The sequence below is a fragment of the Podarcis cretensis genome (genome assembly GCF_951804945.1).
Source record: "Podarcis cretensis genome assembly, chromosome: 9".
Lineage (NCBI taxonomy): Eukaryota > Metazoa > Chordata > Lepidosauria > Squamata > Lacertidae > Podarcis > Podarcis cretensis.
Genome location: NC_137178.1, coordinates 57,309,999 through 57,334,300, shown reverse-complemented (window position 1 = coordinate 57,334,300; position 24,302 = coordinate 57,309,999). Strand labels below are relative to the sequence as shown.

The 24,302-nt window shown below is 42.3% G+C and overlaps 1 protein-coding gene and 1 long non-coding RNA gene across 3 annotated transcripts in view; one reads left to right on the top strand and one right to left on the bottom strand.

Annotated features, from left to right (window-relative positions):
* Positions 1–24,302, top strand: part of SGCZ (sarcoglycan zeta) — a 554,931-nt gene that overhangs the window by 450,940 nt on the left and 79,689 nt on the right. The window lies entirely within an intron of this gene.
* On the bottom strand, positions 7,580–12,891 carry LOC307223682. The gene is made up of 3 exons (XR_013842192.1): positions 11,505–12,891; positions 8,907–8,965; positions 7,580–8,492 (listed from the first exon to the last, which is right to left on the bottom strand). It is a non-coding gene; the product is annotated as an uncharacterized lncRNA (long non-coding RNA).

Sequence of the window (24,302 nt, the reverse complement as noted above, 5' to 3'; positions counted from 1 at the left end):
GAGAACAGAAATCGTGCTCTGGCAGCGCGGTGGCAGCGGGAGGCCCCATTAGCTAAAGTGGTGCTTCAGGTTAAGAACCGTTTCAGGTTAAGAACGGACCTCCGGAACGAATTAAGTACTTAACCCGAGGTACCGCTGTAGCCTCTTAGCAGCACTTTGACTAACCAAGGAAAAGAAAGACAGCTTGCCAACTACAGTGGTACCTCAGGTTAAGAACAGCTTCAGGTTAAGAACGGACCTCCAGAACGAGTTAAGTTCTTAACCCGAGGTACCACTGTATTCAGAGCTGCTGTTGCTATCCGCAAGATTTGCTCATTTCAGCTACAGTGGTATGAGTTGGGTGTTCCTGAAAAGCAAGCTCTGGGATTGTAAGCCATTTTGTACATATAATTAACTACATAATACTTAAGTCTTAGCATTTTGCTTGCTGGCTGGCAGCATTAAAGAAATAAAAATACACAGAGGAGGAAGAACCTTGTTTTCTTTATTGGATGCCATGCCAATCAAACTCCCCTCAGAACAACTCTGGCATTGCAGCTCATATCTGAATGGCAGAAACAACCCTTATCTGCTTGTTGTCGATACAGAATTAAGGAGAAAATGGCAATAATCAAAAGTATATTGGGAAAAGATGCTGAATTGACCTGGTACTGGATAAATGCAGATGTCTGGAGGGACCCTTGATAACCTGCATCATCTTGCCTGATAGTAAGGAGACTTTTACCACGCTTCACTCATTAATGTGTTGCAAAATACATGACAGACCATTTGGTATAATGGCTTCCTTTATCCACCCATGTGATCCAGTTACTCCTTGGTGAGCAAATTCCATCAGGGGTAGCTTGGTTGTCTTTATGGACTGCTTGTTAAAAATACTCAGGTGAATCCATGGTTTAATCCCTAGAAAAGATCAACTAGAGTGCAATTTGTTGTTTAGTCATTTAGTCGTGTCCGACTCTTCGTGACCCCATGGACCAGAGCATGCCAGGCACTCCTGCCTTCCACTCCCGCAGTTTGGTCAAACTCATGTTGGCAGCTTTGAGAACAGTGTCCAACCATCTCGTCCTTTGTCGTCCCCTTCTCCTTGTGCCCTCAAACTTTCCCAGTCACTGCCTTGTTGTGGTGAAGGGGCTTGAATAACTCAGAGAAGCTATGAGCTATGCCATGCAGGGCCACCCAAGATGGACAGGTCATAGTGGAGAGTTTTGACCAAACATGATCCACCTGGAGCTGGAACCGGCAAGCCACTCCAGTATCCCTGGCAAGAAAATTCCATGGACAAAGACAACAGAGTACAATTAGCAAATCATAAAATGGGGGGCAGGAGAGAGAGGGGTGAATAAACTGTTTGGATATGTGCATCTAATGTACAAAATGAATGCATCTCAAAGGAATTTGTGGGCAAGTCGTCTAGGGCAAATTTGGAGGCCACATATGTTTAAAGACTTATGGTCTGCTACATGGTGGAAGTAAAACATGTTGGCTGATGCCCTTTCCCCTCTTTGTGGGCTCTGTTACGCAACTCCTATGGACAGGCCACTTTTAATATTTAGGTTTAGGTGGGGTGTTATTGTGCTAATATATTTTCTGTCATCTCCTTTATTTGATATTATGGAACTATACTAATATGAATTAATGCTTCTCTCAAAGTGCCTATTGAAATGCACAGCTGATACTGTTTCTCATTTGAAGATAAAGGTATAGGTGTTACAAATGTTCGTTTCTGGGGCTTCCTGTTAATTAGCGTGAAAATATACATGCCTCCAGAGTCTTTGAGAATCTAGCGGAAATTAGTTGATGAGTTCATGTGGAGCAAAAGTAGACCTAGAATGAAAGCCTCTACAATCAAGAGACTCATAAATAAGAATGGGGATTGGGGGGGGGGGACACAACACACACACACACACGGGGATAAAATGTAGGTCTTTATTATGCACTTCAGATAAGGCCTAGTTCTCCTCTCTGTCTTTTTTAAATATGCTTTATTGAGATTAAAAAGAAGTAACAAACAAGAAGGTTAACCAAAAGAAAGAAAGAATGTAGTGAAATTTGTTACATCATATCACAATACAGTGGTACCTCGGGTTACAGACGCTTCAGCTTACAGACTCCACTAACCCAGAAATAGTACTTCAGGTTAAGAACTTTGCTTCAGGATGAGAACAGAAATTGTGTGGCAGCGGCGCAGCAGCAGCGGGAGGCCCCATTAGCTAAAGTGGTACCTCAGGTTAAGAACAGTTTCCGGTTAAGAACAGACTTCCGGAACAAATTAAGTTCTTAACCCGAGGTAACACTGTACGTTCTTTTTTAATTTCTAACAACTTCCTGTCACCCCATCATACAACTACCACTTAATCTAGCTAGCATACTGTGTATTTTCATTTTCATTTATTAATTTTCATCAATATTATATTCTCTTATGATTTTCACACCACAGAAATCATTCAAACCCTGCCACTGACATCATGTTATTACAGTAATCCTTAAGGTATTTTTCACACATGTCCCATTTCCTAATAAATGTTTGATCAGTATGACCTCTCAGTTTTTCTGTCAATTTGGCATATTCCAGCAATTTACCTTGCCACTCCAGCTTTGTCGGGGTTCTCTCTCCTTTCCAATTTGTGGCGATTAATATTCTTGCGGCTACCATAGCATACAATAATATTTCTCTCACATTTTTAGGCCTAGTTCTTCTCATGGAGGTGGCGGACCAGTCTTTGGGCTTCACCATTTCAGACAGTAGACAGGAGCTCATGTAAACAGTGGCGTAGCGTGGGGGGTGCAGGGGGGGCCGGCCGCACTGGGCGCAACATCTGGGGGGGGGTGCTCGCACTCGCAGCTCTCTGCCCCTACTAAAATCCACAGGTTAGGGGGCGCAAATTACTTGCCTTGCCCCGGGTGCTGACAACCCACGCTACGCCACTGCATGTAAATAAGAATTCCTCCATGTAAAAATGAAAATAATTCTGTATGTAGAAAGCTAGATGTCAGTAGGCTACATCCAACTATGGAAAAGTCAGAGGGGGAAAGTCCAAAGGACACACAGAGACGCCTGGAGGCTTTTCCACCTTTGCCGTACAGAAACATTCAGCCATGTGAACTAGGCATAAGACTCAAGACTTGGGTTCAATTGGCCAAAGGATAAATTCTGGAAACTCCTGGAAGAAAATGGAAGTGATGGAGGGTTAGTAACAGCAAGCATATACTTCAGATGGGACAGATCTTTGTCCCATTCCTAAGCTTACCAGATGAGTGTCAAAGTAGGATATCTGTAATTATCCAGTGTCCTAGCATTATGCAAGGGCTGCAAAGTGGTAGTGATTTTGTAACAAATGTATCTTGTGGATAAGCTTGCAAACAAAATGAAATGGGTTCCTAGTTTAAGATGTATGTTTTAAATGGAAGTCTGCTTCTCACTGTGAAAAGGGGGATTTAATTAGCCCTATGTGACCTCTTTTGTTAGAATATTATGGGGCAGCATATTGAATACCCTGCTCACTATTACTCCCTCAGACTAAATTGAATCCTAATCTAATTAACTTTTTTATTTTTTTATTTGGTCAAAGGGCACTTATAATAAGAAACAGCTTTTACTTTTCACAGAAAGCTGCTGCACTACTCCTCATATAAATAAATGGACAATGAAAGGTATAAGATTAGAAAGTTGCCCTGCTGGTCCACATTGCACTCTGTTACTAATCACCTGGAGGTAAAAGAATTGATTAGTTCTTTAAGATCATGTCCATGACAAAATTTCACTAATAAAATTATTATCATACTTATGGACTGGGATGGGAGTTAGTCGGCTCAGGGAATATGCCTACAGACCCCCCCCCCCCAAATATCCCTATTTTCCAGTGGCATTCCTGTATTTACAGAAGCAATCCTGGTTTCTGATTTGATCCTGGAATGTCCCACTTTTCCTGAGGACATCCCTATTTCAGTGGAGAAATGTTGGAGGGTTTGGCATTATCCAACCTCCAAACCATCTAAAGGCAGCCCTTTTGGGGAAGTTTATTAATGTTTCATGTTCTATTATGTTTTATATATGCTGGAAGCCACTCAGAGTGGCTGGGCAACCCAGCCAAATGGGTGGAGTATAAATGGTAAAATGATGATGGTGGTGGTGGTGATGATGGAGGAATAGGGTGTCCCTATTTTCATTGGCAAAATGTTGGAGGGTATGTGGGATCAAGACCATCCAAACTGTGCCATAAACCAAAAATGGGAACAAATAAACAGCACTCAGAGTGAATTTGAGCCATAGACTATAAAACAAACCCATATATACAGTATGGTGCATGTGTGTGTTTAGATTGAAGAATAATGAGTGATGAACTAAAATTGATGTGGCACTGAAAAAGGCATCTAAAATGGGGAGTGAGATAGGTTTCAGGGAGACAGAGCTTTCCAAAGTTGTTCAGGACAATACTTACCATTGGCAGATGGGTGACATGGAGGTTTCTTCTTCTGTCTAACGCCCCCCCCCCAAGGTCTCTCCTTGGATGACCCTGGAATCAAAGCAATGCCAAATTGTAGCATCACTTGAAGGAAGATTGCTGGGAGGAAAGTGGTGGCTCCCAGTTGGACTTGATGTAGCATTGATCCAGAGGCATTATGGGAAAGAAGAGTGGGAGCTTCTGTAAGGAGCTCCACCACTGCCTTTCCTTGGCTACTTCTATACAGTGGAACCTTGACTGTCGCACACTTAGAAAGTTGAACGTTTTGGGTTTTGAACGCCGACAACCTGGAAGTGGAAGGGATGCGGGTGGCGCTGTGGGTAAAACCTCAATAGGACAATAGGATCCAGAAGCAGCAGTCTGATTGGTCCGCAGGAGCCACCCAATCCAGCTCCAGATGGAAGTGAATCCGCAACCTGATTGGCCTACAGGAGAATCCCAGAATTAGCCAATCACGTGGGGCCCATTGTGTAAATAATGTATATAAAGCAGACACTTTGGGGGAACTGGCATTCCTTAAAACTATGAGCTGAATAAAGAGCATGAAACCCATACTCGACTCAGAGTATATTTCAGCCCAGTTCCTGCCTTCTGAGGCAGCCACCTCACTCTTCCTAATGGTAGGTTTAGCCATGCCATCTACATTAAAGCTATAGCTGGTGATGGTTGGTACCCATTGAGATTGATGGGTCAGAAAGCATAGAAACCAACAGTAGGCAGGGGCCAGAGCCAATGACTGGCAGATCCAACATATTCTAGTTTTGTCACTATCCTCCTCCTCATTGAGTTCTGCACAGGGCACACTGGCACTACGGAGGAGGCAGCAGCTGACAGCCATACTGACCCCTGGACTGGTTGGGACAGTGGGTGATGCCTGAGGGCAGATTGGGGTTGGTGTGGCAGCCCCTGTTTGCCATAACGGACCCCCCTCCACCGGTTGCAACACATACATCCTTAATGCATCATTTATGTCTATCCTCGAATCCGACACAGCCAGCATGCTTGCAAATAAAGGGAGTTTCATGAACAAATAGGAACTTAACCAAACTGTGCATGCAAGTACTTTATAAGCCATTTGTCTGTATCGTTCTGCTGTGTGGCGCAGAGTCCTTTATCATACTTCTGCACCTGGTTAGAATTCTGAGGAAGAAGGGAAATGATAACGTTTCTCCTTCACCCCTTGGCAGCATGATGCAGTGGTGCAAGCTGCCTCAAGGCTGCAAAATGCCATCCAGTAGTCAAGACAGCAGTACACCGGTCAGATCATTGGTGATCTTGCCCATCAGCTTCTCCAAGCCCTTTAGAAAAACAGAAATATTCTGAATGCATTTATTTATGCTATGAACAGACATTTTTTCGGCTCTTAAGTAGTGGTTTTATACAAGGGTTATTGATTTTTAACTGTAATAAATATGTTGTAGAAACTCTCCACCTGAAAGGCAATTAAGATGATGCTATCTGAATGTTCAATGCAAACAGCTTTATTGATTCTTAGAATTTTTTTTTTTTTAATCCACTTCACATTCTTGTCTATAGTGCCAAGGGGCAGATGCCTGCTTCCTCTTACCTTGTCAGAGGGCCAAACTGCGTGTGAGAGTATTTTGCGTTTTTCTGTATAGTGGTAACTCGGTTTTCGAATGTCTCTGTTGACCAACATTTCGGTTTTCGAATGCCATAAACCAAGAAGTAAATGCTTCTGTTTTCAAACACGCCTCAGAATTTGAACATGCCATGTGGCTTCCGCTGAGTGCAAGATCCTGAGGCCTAGCTGCCGGCTGTTGAGTTTTCAGTTTTCGAATGTTTCAGAACTCAGACTACTGGAACGGATTACGTTTGAAAACCGAGGAACCACTGAATTGCAGTTTCTTCCCAATACAAATAGCAGGTGGGGGTTTATACAGGACCACCAAAGGGTGAGAATCCCAACAATTATCAGCCCCAATCCCACAGCACCCCACAGCACCAGACGTTCCTTGCATTTAAAAATAATTTTAAAAAACTTACATGTTCAATGCAAAGACCCATTTAAAGTCACCTCCAAATTGGCCTAAAAGTTGATACCAAAATATATAAAACACCTCAGACTGTCAATATTTTGATTCGTCACCACAAAAATAATGAGACAGCTACTTCAGAGAGCATTTTCAAGTCAACCCTGGCTGATGTTTCGATACCTTTAAAGATCATGGGGAAGCGGTTTTGTTGTTGTTCTCTTGACAGATAATGTGCTTGTCCTTTCAGGGCCTTTTTGTTTGTGTTTGAAGAGACTTTGAGAAGCACCCTAGAGTTTTGATCATTACTCATTTGCCTAGACACTTCATAGCAGTGTCAGTTTTCTTTGATGGCCAAGAAGCAAGGGATAGCAACTAGGAATGTTGTATGCGAGTTGCGGCTGCAGAAAATGTTCAGCTAAAGCATATCGACTAACACATCTCTCAGAAATCCCACCAGTTTGGTTAATGTATCTCCTAGGAGTAACCTTGCTTGCCTCCTAACAATAAATAGTAATGCGATTTTTGAATTTTAGAAGTTTGTTCATTTATAATAAATGTAATTATTTCAAGAATATAAGGTTCCGTAGAAAAAAAAGGACAGCTTGCTCTGTCTTTTCTTTTCATTGCTTGGTCAGCTTCATACATTAAGGTGGCAATGTTATTGTCACTGAGAAGTCTTACATGTTCAGGGGAATAATCTGACCATGCATGCTGCAACATATGTAACCGACTTCCCATTGGTGATAAGTTGGCACTTGAACACTGTGGCTGAACTGAAAGGTTAGCTGAAAACTATGAGCAATCCAGTCTTGGGAAACAGATTACTGTATTTTTCGCTCTATAAGACACACCAGACCACAAGACGCACCTAGTTTTTGGAGGAGGAAAACAAGAAAAAAAATATTCTGAATCTCAGAAGCCAGAACAGCAAGAGGGGTCGCTGCACAGTGAAAGCAGCAATCCCTCTTGCTGTTCTGGCTTCTGGGATAGCTGCATTCGCTCCATAAGACGCACACACATTTCCCCTTACTTTTTAGGAGGGAAAAAGTGAGTCTTACAGAGCAAAAAATATGGTGCATACACTGCAGCAATCATGTGAGTGGGGAGCATTTTTTTTACTGGCAACTATTCTGCCATCTCTTGGTGGCTGAACATCTGGTTTATGTGGAGAGGTCCCGAGTTCAACTCCTGACATCACCAGGTCAGGCGAGGAGAAAACCCTGCTTGACACCTCAGAGTTGCTTCCAGTCTAATCCAGACCCAGGACCCATTTTAGACTCTCGGCCAGGAACATGGGACCTACCTCCACATTTTCGCTTTTCTTTTGGCATACTATTTTTTTCATTAGTTCAGGTGTTGGCCGTGAAACTTTTGAACCCTCTTAATAGTTGTATCCTCTCTTTGACTTCCATCCCACCCCTTTCAGTTAAGCCTGTGGTTGATGCTGAGCAAGAGGGCAATTCGTTTTAATCTGTTTCAGATTTTCACTTTTGTACGTTTGAAAATATGGTTGTGAATTTTCCTCGGTTTTATCTTTCTGTAAACTGTTTTGAAGTTTTTAACAATCAAGCCGCAGAGAAATTTTATGAAATAAATACATAATCACAACCATTTATCCTTGTGTTTTGGTACCCAAAAAAGCTTTTGGACCACTTTCTATAACTTTTCACTGCCTTCTTTCTTTCTGCTGCCTTTTTCCTCCATCACCGGTCTTGCCTTTGTTCTTTCACCTTCCACCTTTGCTTCCTCCCTGCATTTTCTCAGTTCTTTCTCGGTTGCCACACACCCTCGGCTCCCCTTCTTTCACAAGTCTGCCTGTTTCCTCTTTCTCTCTGCTCTTGTCATCTTCTGCATTCTCTTTACCTTCTCAAACTTCTATACTTTCTTCCTTCTACTCCATTTCAACTTCTTGATATTTCCTTCCTCTCTCATTTCCCTTTCCCTTTTGCTCACTTTCTTCCACCTTGTGTCACCTTTTCTGCCATCTTTAAATTCACCTTTCGGTTGCCCTTGCTCCTTCCTAATGTCAACTTGCCTGAAATAAAAAGGAACAGGATTTCTGGGGAAGGTTCATCACCCCCAGAACCTAATATAGATGGCAGTTGTTCTTCGTTGCCCCTGTTGGATGATAGCTTCTCCCACACTAAAACAATGTCCAGTTATACTTCCAAAACAAAATGTGTTTTTTCTTTTACTTTGCAAAGTCTTGCCATTTCCTATTTCTTTTTTTTTAACAAGCAATTAAATAAAACTAATTTTCATTCCAAATCAACCCATATTAAAGTTGAATACTTATTTGAGAGTAAGTCCCATTAAAATAAATGGACCTTTCTTCTGAGTAGAGATGCATAGGATTTGCATATTAATTTAATTAACTTTAACTAAGCATCTCCTTCCCTGCGGACCCGAGTCTCCTCTTCCTTTCCTGCATTCCACCCTTTTTGGTCACCTTTTTTCTCCCTCTGTCACAACTACTCGTCTATCTGCTCTCACCTTGTATCAACTTGCCTGAAATCAAATGTACTAAAATAAATCTGAAAAAGTTTGTTCTCTCAGAACCTTATCTGGGACAGCAGTTGTTTGCTGCTGTCCTAAACTATTTAAACTTGGAGTACCGGTAATTCCCATTTAAACAAATCAACTTTACTTCTGAGTAAATTGCAAGAATGAGCAACCCTAACCATGTCTACTCAGAAGGAAGTCCTGCTGAATTCAATGGGGCTTACTCCCAGGAATGTAGGATTAGGATTGCAATTTTACTTCTGAATAAACCGACTGAAAAGTTGCAATAATCCTATTATACTTCCTCTCAGGAAAACTCATATCAATCCAGATCAGGCTGTAAAGCTGCCACAATCCTACCAGGACACATTTTAGCCGCTCTGTGAGCCACATGGAAGGAATTTAGCGGTGGGGCCATTTTTGTGAACTGGCTAGGGGAGGGATGTGAGGCAAAGAGGTCTGTTGTAAAATGGTGGGTTATGAGAATGCACTGAAAAGAAGCACTGAAAGTACAGTGGTGCCCCGCAAGACGAATGCCTCGCAAGACGAAAAACCTGCTAGACAAAAGGGTTTTCCGTTTTTGAGGCGCTTTGCAAGACGAATTTTCCTATGGGCTTGCTTTGCAAGACAAAAACGTCTTGCGAGTCTTGCGATTTTTTTCCGCTCCCCCCCCCTTTTTCTAAGCCGCTAAGCCACTAATAGCCGCTAAGCCGCTAATAGTGCTAATCCGCTAATAGGGTTGCTTCGCAAGACGAAAAAAACGCTAGACAAAGAGACTCGCGGAACGGATTCTTTTCGTCTTGCGAGGCACCACTGTATCTCCTGTGGAAGTCACTTTGATAAGAGTAATAGTTTCATCAGTGATTCACTTTGATAAGAGCAATAGTTTCATCAGTGATTCTAAGCCATCGGGCAACTACTTGAGGTTCTGTACATTTACCAGAATGGGGTGGAAACTTTGAGGTGACTGTTTGGGCTGGCCAATATTGCAAGGATCATGTATATAGGGAAACCAAAGCCAAACCAAGCCATAGTTGACGCCAGTGTGACATTTGTCTGGCTGAGCCAAATGCTGTCCACCAGCCACATATTATGGCTTGCTGACAACACTTCCCCCCTCGTCTTTGCAATCCCAGGCAGGCAGGAGTTTTATCAAGCCCCCATGCGCCATCATACATGGCTGGAAGACTCTCTTTAGCTTGGTGAGTCCACTGTAACATGGCAGCACATTTTCCTCTGGACAGTAAGGACAGGAAAACATCAGACTTGAGCTTTTCACCCTTATGTCCTTGAAGCAAAAATACTGTGCTTCCAATTTTAGATTCTCGCTTATGGATCTAAGGTGATAACTAGCTATTTGCTTTTGAAAACCTTGTTACCCAATCACTTAAAGATGGTTTGATGGTATACCATTATTTTATGTGAGGGGTTCTTAGTTTAGTTAATTGTTCAGACCTTAGGTCTGGGTAAGGCATATGTGTACTCCTCCCTAGGACCAGAGGCCATTGTCCAGTCAGGATCCTGCCTTCAGTCCAAGAGGGAGGGCACTACCCACTACCCAGTCACTTGTTGGACTGTCTGCATCTGGAGAGCACAGAAAGGAAACTCAACAGTGAGTATTCATTTTCCTTTTCAGAGCCAGATTGCACCAACCATTTAGCTTTCAGTGGACTACAGAACCATATTGCTACCATTAACATGGATATATATACATATATAGTTCTCAGGATCCTAAGCACCATGTATGGCCTTTTCAGTCACCCTATCCTTGTGCTGTACCTCATGCCCCACTCCCAAGTTGTCCCTAACCATCAAGGGACCACTTACCTCAGCATTGCATTGGGTGTAAAGGGCTACAACAATGAGGGAAAATCAGCAACCCATCCATACTTTGCCTCTGTACATAGGTCTCATTTGATCCTGGCCAGTATATATTTATATTAAGTAACTGGGCAAAAATCCACTCGTGGTAGATTTAAAGTGGTTGTGGGAAGAGATAAACAACTACGTGACATTTAGAAGACATCTGAAGGCAGCCCTGTTCAGGGAAGCTTTTTAATGTGTGACATTTTAATGTATTTTTAATCTTTGTTGTAAGCTGCCCAGAGTGGCTGGGGAAACCCAGCCAGATGGGCAGGGTACAAATAATAAATTACTATTACTATTAGGGGAGTAGGTTTAGAGCAGGGTTTCCAAAACTTGGTCTCCAGCTGTTTTTGGACTACAACTCCCATCATCCCCAACTAAGCAAGACCAGTGGTCATGGATGATGGGAACTGTAGTCCAAAAGCAGCTGGAGACCCAAGTTTGGGAAATCCTGGTTTAGAGGATAAATGTAAATAAATAGATAACAAGGGTTAAGAAGGACTGTAGCCTTCTTTTCACAAGTTGCCTTCTAATTGAGACACGTCTTACATTACACTTCTGTGGGCCAGTTCTAACAGGACTCCTACGCACCCACCTCCACATACATTTGCTTTTAAGATTTAAGCATGGAAGAGAGCAAGTGTAGTAACATCAGAACAGGTACAGGTTTAACACATACACTTTTGTAGAGAAGCCTCGGATGGTCTACAACAGGGATAGCCGACACCAGCTATGCCGTCTGGGGCTAATGAGAGTCTTAGTCCAGCGGCATCTTGAACTGGTCTTCAGTTTCGAGAGCAGTAATTCATAAAGGGTGGCCTTTAACATAAACACAATAAGCACCACTAAGATGCGAAATGGTACCCAAGGTGAACTGCTAACCTATAAATTGCAGGGGTTGGACGAGATGACCCTTTGGGTACCTTCCAACTCTACTGTTCTATGACTCCATCAAATTAGAATTGAAACCAGCCCTATCATTTACGCAGAATGAGGCTGGCAACTTCCGACAGCAGATTTTGAGGTACAATGGAAGGTTAGCAAATGGTCGGTTATATAGTTTTCACATTTAAAAGACACCCACAATTTCAGGAACCATTTGGATTTTCTGCCTCAGGCACCCAAATGTCTAGGGCGATTTCTGGCTTAGCGCCATCTCAGTTCAATTCCTGCATGTTGTCCTTTTCATTTATGAATGCCTGATGAGCATATATGACTGATGAATGCCGCAGAGGAATTATAGGCGCTGTCAAATATTAAAAATAGTTCCTTGAGGCTGGTCTGTTGTTAAAAACCAATGAAATGCTTTTTAAAAGCTTTTTAAAATGAAAGCTAATGCTTATTATAGTTTGTGTGATTTAAGTAGAAATCAGAATTGGCTGACAGCATCAAAAACGGGTGTTTGAAAAATGTCAAGCCAATCGACTTAAGAAAGCTTGCACACCTACTACATAAATAATATTTGTACCCCATTTAGCATAACTTCATACTGGATTTCTTCTTCAAAGAGGTTATTTTCTCATGTTATAAATGTCATGCAGTTGAAAGATGCTTTTCATTTTGCCTTTCATCCTACCGACATTTATCGAAATTCTACTGGATATTTTTTATCTGCTAAACTCTCCCTCCCCAAACCCTTTGCCACAGTAAATATATTGGATATTTGAAGGAAATGACCTATTTATAATTAGTTGGAATGATGTAATCATGCAAGCCAGCTGTGTTTAATCATCTGTGAATTCCTAATTATAAATCCCAGGAGGCCATATGTGGCCAAACACAATTACCAAATTATTAAAATACGTTGAAGGTGCAAAGTTAGATTTCACCACTCTTCCCTTGAACTGTGGTCATGCTTCGACAGTGATTTTACAAAGATGGTAACATTTTAAGGATGGTCATAATAAAAATATCAGAACAGTTTAAGACATCGGTGCTAACTCATTTGACTTCTTTTAAAATTTATTATTTTCTTATTTTAAGAAGAAGCCACATGGTTGAGGGGCTTCTGGAAGCACCAGGAATTGCCTGAGTGGGGATTGAATATGACTTAACTGCTATGGGTTAACCCAAGCATAGGCAAACTCCGGCCCTCCAGATGTTTGGGACTACAATTCCCACCATCCCTGACCACTGGTCCTGTTAGGAGTTTACCTATGCCTGGGTTAACCACTCATGTCTCAAACTGTTTCATTATTTTAAAAAAATCAGTCTTAAAATGTTACTGTCGCGATCACATAGGTTCCCCGGACGTTTGACAGTCTATTGATCCCCATGCCACCGCTGTGATTGCTTCTCCACTGCCACCAACTCATTTCTCTTGGGTACACACGGAGTTCAGACAGTTGTTAACATTAAATCAATTAAGCAAGTTTATTTTATAAGCATTAATAAGTTTATGGTCTCAGATAATTTTTCTTGCCAGTTTCTTAATCTTAGTTTCTTTACCGGCCTATACCTTCCTAATAACATCTAACTGATTATCCCAACTGTCTATCTGACTCCTCCTAACAGTTTCTCTCACTCTCTCACATCAAAACTCAACCAACCCACAGACTTATCCTCCCTCTTCCTTCTCCAACTCCCAGCTGACTTCCCAACAACTCCAACTCTAACTCCTCCCCCTGGGTTCCCACTGGCCAATCACTACACACTCATTTAACCCTTTCCTTATGACCCACCTAGGAGGGCAAACGCCCCAGTTACCATCTTCATAAACTTACTGAAAGTTACTGGGGGGGGGCGGAGCAGGCTTGTGAGTATCATCATCATCATCATCATTACTGAATTAACCAGCAGGTGATAATGTGAGCTCTACCAACAGAGCAGAAAGGGGGGGCAGTGTCACCTCTTTTTACCTTTGCAAATGGGCCCCTTCTCCCTCTTGACAAGTACAATTCTGAGGTCAGTGCCACTGTTAAAAGGTTTCAGAGAGGTTCAGGAAACAGGAAGAAGCATGCCTTCCTCCATCCTCACTAGAAGACCCCCCCCCTTTTAGCTGAAAACCACGAAAATGGGCCTTTTCTGTGGTGGCTCCCCCTTCGTGGAATGTTCTCCCTAGGGAGACTTGCCTGGCACCTTCATTACGTATCTTTAGGCACCAAACAGCAACGTTTCTCTATAACCAGGATTTTGGCTGATTGAAATTCTATGACCTTTTAAATGTGTTTGGGGGGGTGTCATCGGTTTGGTTGGTTTGGTTTGTTTTATCATGCATTTTGTGATCCTATTTTCTATTTTTATGTTGTGAACTGCCCTGTGATCTTCTAATGAAGGACAGTATACAAAATGAATAAATGAATGAATGAATGAATGAATGAACGGAAAAGCCAGTCCTGGTTTAAGAAATATGATAAATGAACAAAAACTACTGAAAAATGCCATACATTGAAAGTAGACGTGTGTTTGGGGCATAGTTGGGAGAGAGTAGGGTTCCAAAATGTACTTTATGGATGCCAAAATGTGCTATTCCTTTTCAAAAATGTATTCTCCTTTGGACAGCAGGCTTCCAATCCCATATCACAATCTGTTGTGAAAAGTGTATTTACTTTCAAAAGCTCTTTGCTATGCAGCTGATGAAACTTACCTGAGAAAACCAAGACCCCCTGAACACATGAAGCTAGTTGTGGATAATAATATACGGACCAGTAATTTTTGTATGACACTTCACGTGTCATATGTTTTCCCATTTCATCCTGCTTTCCACATTAAACTGCAGGTTGTTGGGTTTTTTAAAAAGCATTTACATATGAAAATTAGACATGCTTTCACTAGAAATAGGCATTTCTAGATGGCTTTCCTATCAAAATAGGCATTTTGATGCATTTTTTTATTTTAAAAACCTGTATTGCAAAATTCTGAAAAGTATAATATCCCAATAATGGATTTGTCCCCATCCACACATCAGTCCAGGAGAAGCAGATCAGATCAATTGATTTTGGAATTCGCAGAGAGCAATTTCTTCAAATCCCCCTAGTTCAATTATTTGGATCCCAAACACACCACATGATTCTGATCCATATTTCCTTATGTATGCATCCATTGAACATTGAAATACTATTTTCTTACGCTAATAACTACGGCAGGAGATTGCCTGAAGAATGTATTGTAATAGCAAATTTGAAATTGATACTAAGAGTAGTTAAATAAGATTTCTTTTCATACATCTTTTTCCTAATGAAAGGTAGAAATGGGATATAGAAAAGAGGCATAGCTGGTTTAATTTTCCTTAATAATGCCAGTATTGATGGTTAAATTTATAGGTTTTGTATCCAAAGTTTTGTGTTGTCAAAAACAGGGGTAAAAAAAAAAAAACAAAGAGCACAACCCTTGGCAGCTGGCACTTGGATAAAAGCAAGCTTTATTTTATGCAGGAATGCTTGCAAATGATTTATTGGCCAAGGTAATTTTCTACTAGATTATAGCAATTAGAATAAGTATGAACTGTCAGTATGCCAGCTGATTTTGTGTTGAACTTTCAAAAGCCAAGTGCACATAAGGCATATAGGACAATTGGCACAAAGGCAGCTCAAAGGCGTCTGTGATATGATACTTGTCATCTTACCTCCTTCCGAGACAATGAATTAGACTAATTATTAACTGTTTTGGCAAGTCGCAGCTTTCTGGATTCATATTGTTTTAGAAGTCTGCTCACTTTTTTCAGTGAGCGGTGTTGCACCGGGACCCTTGCAGTGACCCGGAAGTTGATGCCCCCCCCCGTGCCATCCAGGCCACATCACTGGCGCTGGGCAGGGCCCCACTGGCCAATCAGTGCTGGTAGGGGGCGTGACTGTGGGAAATTTAACTCTGGCATGGCTGGGGTTAGAACTGTCATCAGAATCAACCGCTACGTATGCTACACATCAAGGTAGCAATGGTATGACGACAGAATAATTTCTTATCACAAATAAAATGGAGAATATAATGAGCTGAACAAATGATATTGAGGTTGACAAGTGGGGACTGAGCCAGTGCATTACAGCTCGGGGTGGAGGATAAACTTGATTCAATATGCATTTAAAAGCTAAGCTACCTAGTTTGCAGCTTTCCAAAGTCATATAGGGGCTGAAACAGAGTCACCCTTCAAACTTCGCACTTCACATTTTGCAGAGCAGTTCTTCATCCAAGTATTGCATGCAAACAATTAAGAATGCATTATTTTGAGGTAAATCATCTTCTAAAAAGGTGGAAAAATTCACACAAAAATGCTGATGAATTTTCATGAAGATTTTTTTTTTCTTAACCCAAATGGCAAACTGATGTGGAAATGTGGAGAATTGAATTTAGGAGTGGGGGAAAAGGAGAAAGTGTGAGAAAGTGAAACTGGCGATTCACTCATCCCTAACTGCAACCTATTTCTGTGCAACAAGGAAATAGAGTCGTACCTTGGAAATTGAACGGAGTCTGTTCCGGAAGTCTGTTCGACTTACAAAACGTTCAAAAACCAAATCACAGCTTCTGATTGGCTGCAGGAAGCCCCGCTGGATATTCGGGTTCCAAAAGAACATTCGCAAACTGGAACAACCACTTCCAGGTTTGCAGCGTTCAGGAGCCAAAACGTCTGAGTTCCAGGGTGTTTGACAACCAAGGTACAACTGTAACTGTAAGGAAATCAGCTACACCAGCTAGGAAACCTTTTTATAATAATATGTGGGCTGGCCCACTCATGAGGCAAGGTGAGACAACTTGGGCAGCAGTATTCACAAGGGCAGCAGATCTGGCCTCCAAGGCATGTATCACCTGCTGACGCCACTGCCTTTAAAAATTAAAAAATTAAAAAATGGAAAGGCTTTCAAATAGTGCAGTGATGTTTCTGCTCTCTGTAATTTAATAGATCAGTTTTTATATTACTTTCATTCTATTATAGTTTTGCATAATTGCCTTATGCAAATTAAAGCAACACTGACAGAATATAGAAGGCTAAAAACATATAAAAGATCATAGTTAAAAAGTAATTTAAATATGATCTTTCATATGTTTTTAGCCTTCTGTATTTTATCAGTATTGCTTCAATTTGCCTAAGCCACAACGGCAATAGGGTGGAGGTTAAAATTGCCATTAAAATAATGGCAGTCTTTTTAAAATTCTCTTTCCAGACCTTTTTATTTTATGTGATGGATATTATTGAGGAAACACTGAAGGGCCAAAAGGAAAATATGGGGCTGTAGGTGGGTTGAGACAAAGTGGTACATCACCACCCAGTGCTAAGCACTGCCAGACTTCAAATTCACCCTCCGAGGCAGCTGGATTATTGGCGATTATCTCAACTGTTTTCAAATCATGCACTCAAAAGAGTAAACCTCTTTTGGAGACCTGCTGGCTGCCAGAATTTTCTGTGCAGCTTTGGCAGCAGCTGCTTACAACAGATAGACAAAGAAAAGCCACAGGCAAATGTCACTGAAATGAAATCCATTGTTAGATAAAACCAACACTTTAAAATAAACTTTTTAATAATAATTAGAGGTTTGAAAGTCTAGTCTCTGTCTGAATTGCTCAGCAGCAAATGAGGGGCTTGACCTTCAAAGCATCACTGGGTGTGATGTACCACAGCAGCTAAACGAGCATCAAATGAGGAGCGATGGAGGATTCCTCTCCCCACTCTCTGGCTGAATACTAAAGGTATCGCCTCAAGTAGAGCAAAAAGTATAGACACCATTGGAGTGGTAGGCCAAACTTGTCCCCTGTCTACTGGGCAGGTGAGATAATTGCCTCATGCATTAGCTAACTGAGGTTCTGTGTGTTTACTACCAAGTTCTTTGTGTTCTTGCTTAGTTGGCATTGCTAGTTATTTTTTGATTTGAGGAAGTACTGTGGCTTGTGATTGGTGAGAAACTGAGAGATGGGTGCCCCTCAGCAACACCATTGGTGTAGAAGGTGTAGATTGGTTCCTCACAGGTTCCTGGAAAATGCAGACTGCATTCTAGCAAAGGAATAGCAACTGGACCATGTTAGGGGTGATTAATGAAGATGGGGAAAAAGGCAGCAGAGCAGGTTGTGGGGGAAAGAGGCAGTTCCGTGCAACGGGATCTTAGAGAAGGAGATCAACTCAGGCCTTGTTGCTTTAGAGGCCACCACAACAGAAATAGAAGTCTTAAATTTTTATAATCAATTCAACATGATCCAGTCAAAGCTAAGCAGATTTTGGGATGCAAACATGCTTAATATTGGCTGAATTCTATTTGTGGTGTTTATCGTTCTTTATCTTTGAGCTTTAGGAGCTGATTGCCATTGCATGTCCATTTAAGAGTGTTCCTTCATCATATCAAAGGGAGTTTAGAAAACAATTGGTGTGATTAGCATACTTGTTTGATTATGGAGAAGAAAAAGAGTTTGGATTTGATATCCCGCTTTATCAGTACCCGAAGGAGTCTCAAAGCGGCTAACATTCTCCTTTCCCTTCCTCCCCCACAACAAACACTCTGTGAGGTGAGTGGGGCTGAGAGACTTCAGAGAAGTGTGACTAGCCCAAGGTCACCCAGCAGCTGCAAGTGGAGGAGCAGGGAATCGAACCCGGTTCCCCAGATTACGAGACTACTGCTCTTAACCACTACACCACGCTGGCGATGACTGTTTCAGTGGAAGTGGGGTTTTTTTCCCAGTGGAAGCTCCTGTTCTGCCCCTTAAAAAGAGGAAGGAGGGAAGACAGGACTCCCCCTATGAACAGCAGATCTGACCATCTTTTGTGCTGTTGGGCTTACAGCAACATTTCTGACAATTCATACCCATCGGCAGCCAGTAGCCAACTTCACACCATCCTGATTCCCACCCCAATCGGATGGAGGGCCGACTGGCTGTGCTTTAAATGGCTGGACAAAATACAGTGGGTGCTTTCAATAACAGCAGCATCTCCACACAGGGTCAGCCTCATGAGGAACAGGGTTCTGTTTAATTCCTACTAGGGGTGAAATTCCCTCACCGTTCTGTTGACAGCCCTCAAAGCAGGAAGAAGCGGGGGACCTTTGGGTATCAGTACAAAGAGTTGCTTTCTGCCCAAAGGCTTGCTAGTGAATTATTTCTTTTCTTTCCCTCATTATCCCATATCACAAACAACGACTGCAACATCCTCAAGTTTAAAAAAGAAGGTTTGCATTTTGAGGGGAAGAAGGAACTCACAGAAAACCACAAATCCAACGTTCAGTCCCATTTGGACATTCTTGTGACATTCTCTGGATGTTAATGAATGTCTTTTCTGTGTTGTAAGAGAACAGTCTGCAACTGGATGGGAATCTGTCTCGAAATGTGTGGGGGGGTTTTTGTGTGTGGGGGGGTCTTTTATGCATTCTTTTTTGAATTTTTTTTTCAATTGCTCAGGTTAGCATATGTAATAAAGCGTTTTCATAGATCCATGGTGGTGAATTAAAATAACTGTTAATAAACTGAGTTTGGTTTGTTTTTTAAGGGTGCGGGGAAGTGTGAGTATTGAGACCTTCATTTGGCAGGATTAATAGGGGCGGTAACAGAAGCATAATTGTGGTTGTTGCTACTGGCAACTACCTTTATGTCCTGTATGAAGAGTCTGTACAAAGATATTTGAGGGCCATTTTCTTTCAATAAATGCAGACCACATGCCAAGAACATCATAGTTAGTGCTCTTAACATAGGCACTGCATCAAAGATATTGAAATTACTATTCACGTATAATAATGTAGACTTCTTTTTTAAAAAAGCAGTTCTGAAGCTGCAAGTTATCATGAGAAAAAATCCATTCAGATGTCTGTCTGTTTGCAGATTAGGGGAAAAAATGGGAGGCAATGTGTATTAAGACAACAGTATTACAGACTTGATTCCTCTCCCTTCTGTCATACACACAGAACTTCAATTCCTTTGTTTTCTGTAGCCTTACAATAGGATATTACACTAAGTATGTCAGCATAAGTGGCCTTAAATTAAGGCTTAAAGTGGGAAAAAAAATCCATGGAGGATGGTTCTAGCAATGGCTTTTAGTTATAACTAAGGGACGTGGGTGGCGCTGTGGGTTAAACCACAGAGCCTAGGGCTTGCCGATCAGAAGGTCGGTGGTTCAATCCCCATGATGGGGTGAGCTCCCGTTGCTGGGTCCCTGCTACTGCCAACCTAGCAGTTCGAAAGCACATCAAAGTGCAAGTAGATAAATAGGTACCACTCTGGCAGGAAGGTAAACGGTGTTTCCGTGCGCTGCTCTGGTTCACCAGAAGCAGCTTAATCATGCTGGCCACATGTACGCTCTATATTGGACAAACAGGCCAGACCTTACGCCAAAGAATAAACGGACATAAATCAGACATCAGGAATCACAAGACAGAGAAACCAGTAGGAGAACACTTCAATCTCCCAGGACATTCTATACAAGATCTCAAAGTAGCTGTTTTACTACAAAGGAATTTCAGAAATAGACTGGAAAGAGAAGCTGCTGAATTGCAACTTATCACCAAACTTAAAACCATGGAGAGTCCTGGTCTGAACAAAGACCTTGGATTCTTATCTCATTATACATGACAAAGCCATTTTTCACCTTCTCACCCCTTGCTTTTTCCTGTAAGACCTATTGCAGTCGTTAAGAGTCGTCAACAGGCTCATCACAGCTATCTGCCAATCACCCATTCCCACCACCCTTCTGAGTAATACCCCTCCCCACCTTCTCACTATATAGAAGGGTCTGGAAACTTATGTTTCAGTGTATCTGAAGAAGTGTGCATGCACACGAAAGCTCATACCAAGAAGTAACTTAGTTGGTCTTTAAGGTGCTACTGGAAGGAATTTTTTTTGTTTTGACTATGGCAGACCAACACGGCTACCTATCTGTAACTGGAACTATGGTTTTCCCAGTAGTGATGTATGAAAGTGAGAGCTGGACCATAAAGAAGGCTGATCGCTGAAGAATTGATGCTTTTGAATTATGGTGTTGGAGGAGACTCTTGAGAGTCCCATGGACTGCAAGAAGATCAAACCTATCCATTCTTAAGGAAATCAGCCCTGAGTGCTCACTGGAAGGACAGATCCTGAAGCTGAGGCTCCAATACTTTGGCCACCTCATGAAAAGAGAAGACTCCCTGGAAAAGACCCTGATGTTGGGAAAGATGGAGGGCACAAGGAGAAGGGGATGACAGAGGATGAGATGGTTGGATGGTGTTCTTGAAGCTACCAGTATGAGTTTGATCACACTGCGGGAGGCAGTGGAGGACAGAAGTGCCTGGCGTGCTCTGGTCCATGGGGTCACGAAGAGTTGGACACGACTAAACAACTAAACAACAACAACAACATTTGATTCAGAATATTTATTTTTTTGTCTTCCTCCTTTAAAAACTAGGTGCGTCTTATGGTCGGGTGCGTCTTATAGAGCAAAAAATACGATAATAAAGAAACAATAAAGGCAGTTCTTGGGATTAAATTGGCCACTTTATTCAGTGCAGTTGTATGGTCTTGGTTTAGGTGCATATTCTGTATTAACCAGTCTAATCTGTTGGCTGATTATTCCATCAGGGTTGATACTGGATTGAGGACCACCCCATGACTCACATCAAATGGAGGAGTCCCTCCAGGTTGTCATTTTGTAGAGGATCTGAGGCTTGTCAACCCACATTTGGATATATGGGCTGTTAGGATATTCCATTCCACCTTAAGTACAGGCATGACTGTTGTATGTCACATGCCTGTTTACACTCCAGAACAGCTTTCTGGGGACTTCCGTTTGTGTATAGCTATTGCTTATGCTGCTTGCTTGGACACAAAGGAGAGAAGACATGTTTTCATCTTATCCTGATGTATGCTGAATAAACTGCTTCTAAATATGCTCATCACAGCCTCTCCCTGCCATTTCTGTTGTGCAGAGTTATTTAGTCCGCTGAGTGTGCGTGCTGAAGGCTTCAGAAGCTAGAGTCGCAGTTTCATGCTGATCCCAGGCCAGGAATGGAAATCACCCGGCACATTGGCTGGGGCCACCTGGGGGCCTGCCAATTGCCCTCGATTCCTTGGCTGCATCCCAACAGAGGCATCCCCACCAGACCCCTTTACTAGGGGGTCTATTTCAAAAAGTGAAAATCCGGACTCAAAGCAATTCAGTGCCTTATCTGCCAACCCATTGCTATGAGGCAGGCAAATGCCCCAGACAGCTCCAATTAGTCTGCAAACAAATTCTTCCCTGACCCCAAATACGGTGACCAAATAATTCCACAGCAAGGCCCAAACATGCCCTGCCCACCCAACCTCGGGTGTAGTGTCCCACATCATAAAGGGAGGGTGGGAAATCCAATGCCGACCTTCACTGCTGGGTGCCAGCCCAGCCAGAATTGACGAGCAATTGGTGGACCTGACTGAAGCCAGGTTAGAGTCTGGCCTAGAACCAGGGTGCTACCACTCCCTGCCTGCCAGCTCAAATTGAAAATTGGCAGGGAGAGTCCTAACCACCCCAGCAGCCAATGGAGGAGCTGATTTCATCTGCTGGCTATGCAGGAAGCCAATGGATGCTCCCAAACCTTTGGAGGCTGGGCTGGGCTGGGCTGGGCTGGGCTGCAATTGTCTTTTCCAGTTGATGCCGGTAAGCAGTCCTTTCCTATGAAAATGGAGAAATGAAAGAAACAACGGGGTGGGGGTGGAAAGTAAACTCCCCCCCATTTCTGAAAATACGTTTTCTTATGCTTTTTTGGGGGGGGAGCCCAAATGCCCCACCATCCAGCCTATAAATGGGGAATGGGCATATTTAGTTCAGCCCTACTTTGAGTTACAAATGTGAAAGTAGAGGTCCCATACTAAATATTTTACATGGATGTGGAGGAGGGGGCAGAGGAGTGACAGATCAGCTCATGAAGGACATAGGAAATCATTTGCAAAATGGTGTATTTGGGGTGAAGTTTGAAACCCACTGACATGTCCTTGGTGAACATTTTACGTTTGTGTAAAGCACAAATAGGAAAACCTATTTTCCAACCAATATTTATTTTGAGAAAGTGACATTTTGACTTTGCTCTGATGTTTGTTGCTGGTAGTGGTTAGACCTGCACATAGCATGTGAGACTTGGATCATTCTTGAGGTCTTGGATATATACACAGCAGAATCCTTCAAGGTTTTCTTGGATCGGGAAAAGTGCGGGACATTGCCAGTTGTATCTTGTAGAATAAATCATTTCCATATTAAATTATGTCTCTGCAAGTTTGAATGGCTCATAGATTTAATTTAAGAATAATAATTTTCCAGAGCCTAGAATCTGTAGATTGTGCGTTTTATTTCCATAGCCTCACAGCTTTTACCTGTTAGATTATTTGGATGCTGAAGTACTTTCAAGAGGAAATAAAAGCCCAGATAATTTCGCCTGCTGCAATCCACTCCTTAAATCTTTTTAAAGCTGTTAAGTGGGTGATTCACTTGAGAGGAGAACATACCATGCTAAAGTGATTGGCTGCCCTAGGCATGCAGAAAGGGAATACAAATGAAATCTTCATGTGGTTGTCATGACTTGTTCCACTTAAAGGGGTTTCACAAGCTTTGTGCTGCTGCTTCCATACTTCATAAATGTAGGCAATATGAAAGCTTATACACTGCACTGTCTGCAGCATTTTAATCATAAATTGTTATAGCTGTAGAGAGTGTGGACAGCGGTTTTTCAAGGATGCAGCTTTTGTTATCTCCCAACACCCTGAAATATATGTGAGACTGTAGAACTTGTGGTTGTGCTCTCAGCCCAAATATTAACCAGTTGTTCTAGTATAGCATTAATCCAGATTAATCTGCTTTATTCCTTTGCTGGTTGGCAAAACATTTTTTAAAAAACTACCCACCCAACAGAGATTCAATCCTTATTGGCCCCCCTACACCTGCTGTTTGCATTCTAAAGAAACATTTACATAAAGGGTGTTGTCACATCTAGTTTGCCCCCTATCCCTTTGAATTTGAGCAAAATAACTATTTGAAATCCGTCCAGATAAATCCAGCGATGCTCCAGACATTTGGGACCCCCTCTCTGGGTCTAGACATTGTTCTGGAGATGTCAGATCCAGGACTCTGGTAGTGAAAACCTTTCTCTTTGTTTTCACTGTTAGTTTGTCAGAACAGCTGTTGAGTCTTCTCTCCGCTGTGTTTCAGCAATATCTCTGTCCATAGCTAGAGGGTGGTGGGTATGGTTGCTGCTGCCAATTGAGCAGTGGTCAGGCATTACACACATCCAATCAGTTCTGATCCGGCAATATAAAACTTCTTGACTGTGTCCAGTCTGAGCAAGTAATTACTTGGGAAGGGATATGGCTCAGTGGTACAGCACATACTTCGCTTGTGAAGGTCCTGGGTTCACTGGGAGAGACCCGCTCCCCATCTGAAATTATGGACTTCTTTCAGACGGTGTAGACCAGGAGTGGGGAACCTATGGCCCTCCAGATGTTGCTGAACTAGAACCCCATCAGCACCAGCTAGCATAGCAAGTGGTCAGGGATTATGGGAATTGTGGCCAGGAGACATCTTGTTCCCCACCCTTGGTATGGACAATACTGAGCTACATGGACCAATGGTCTG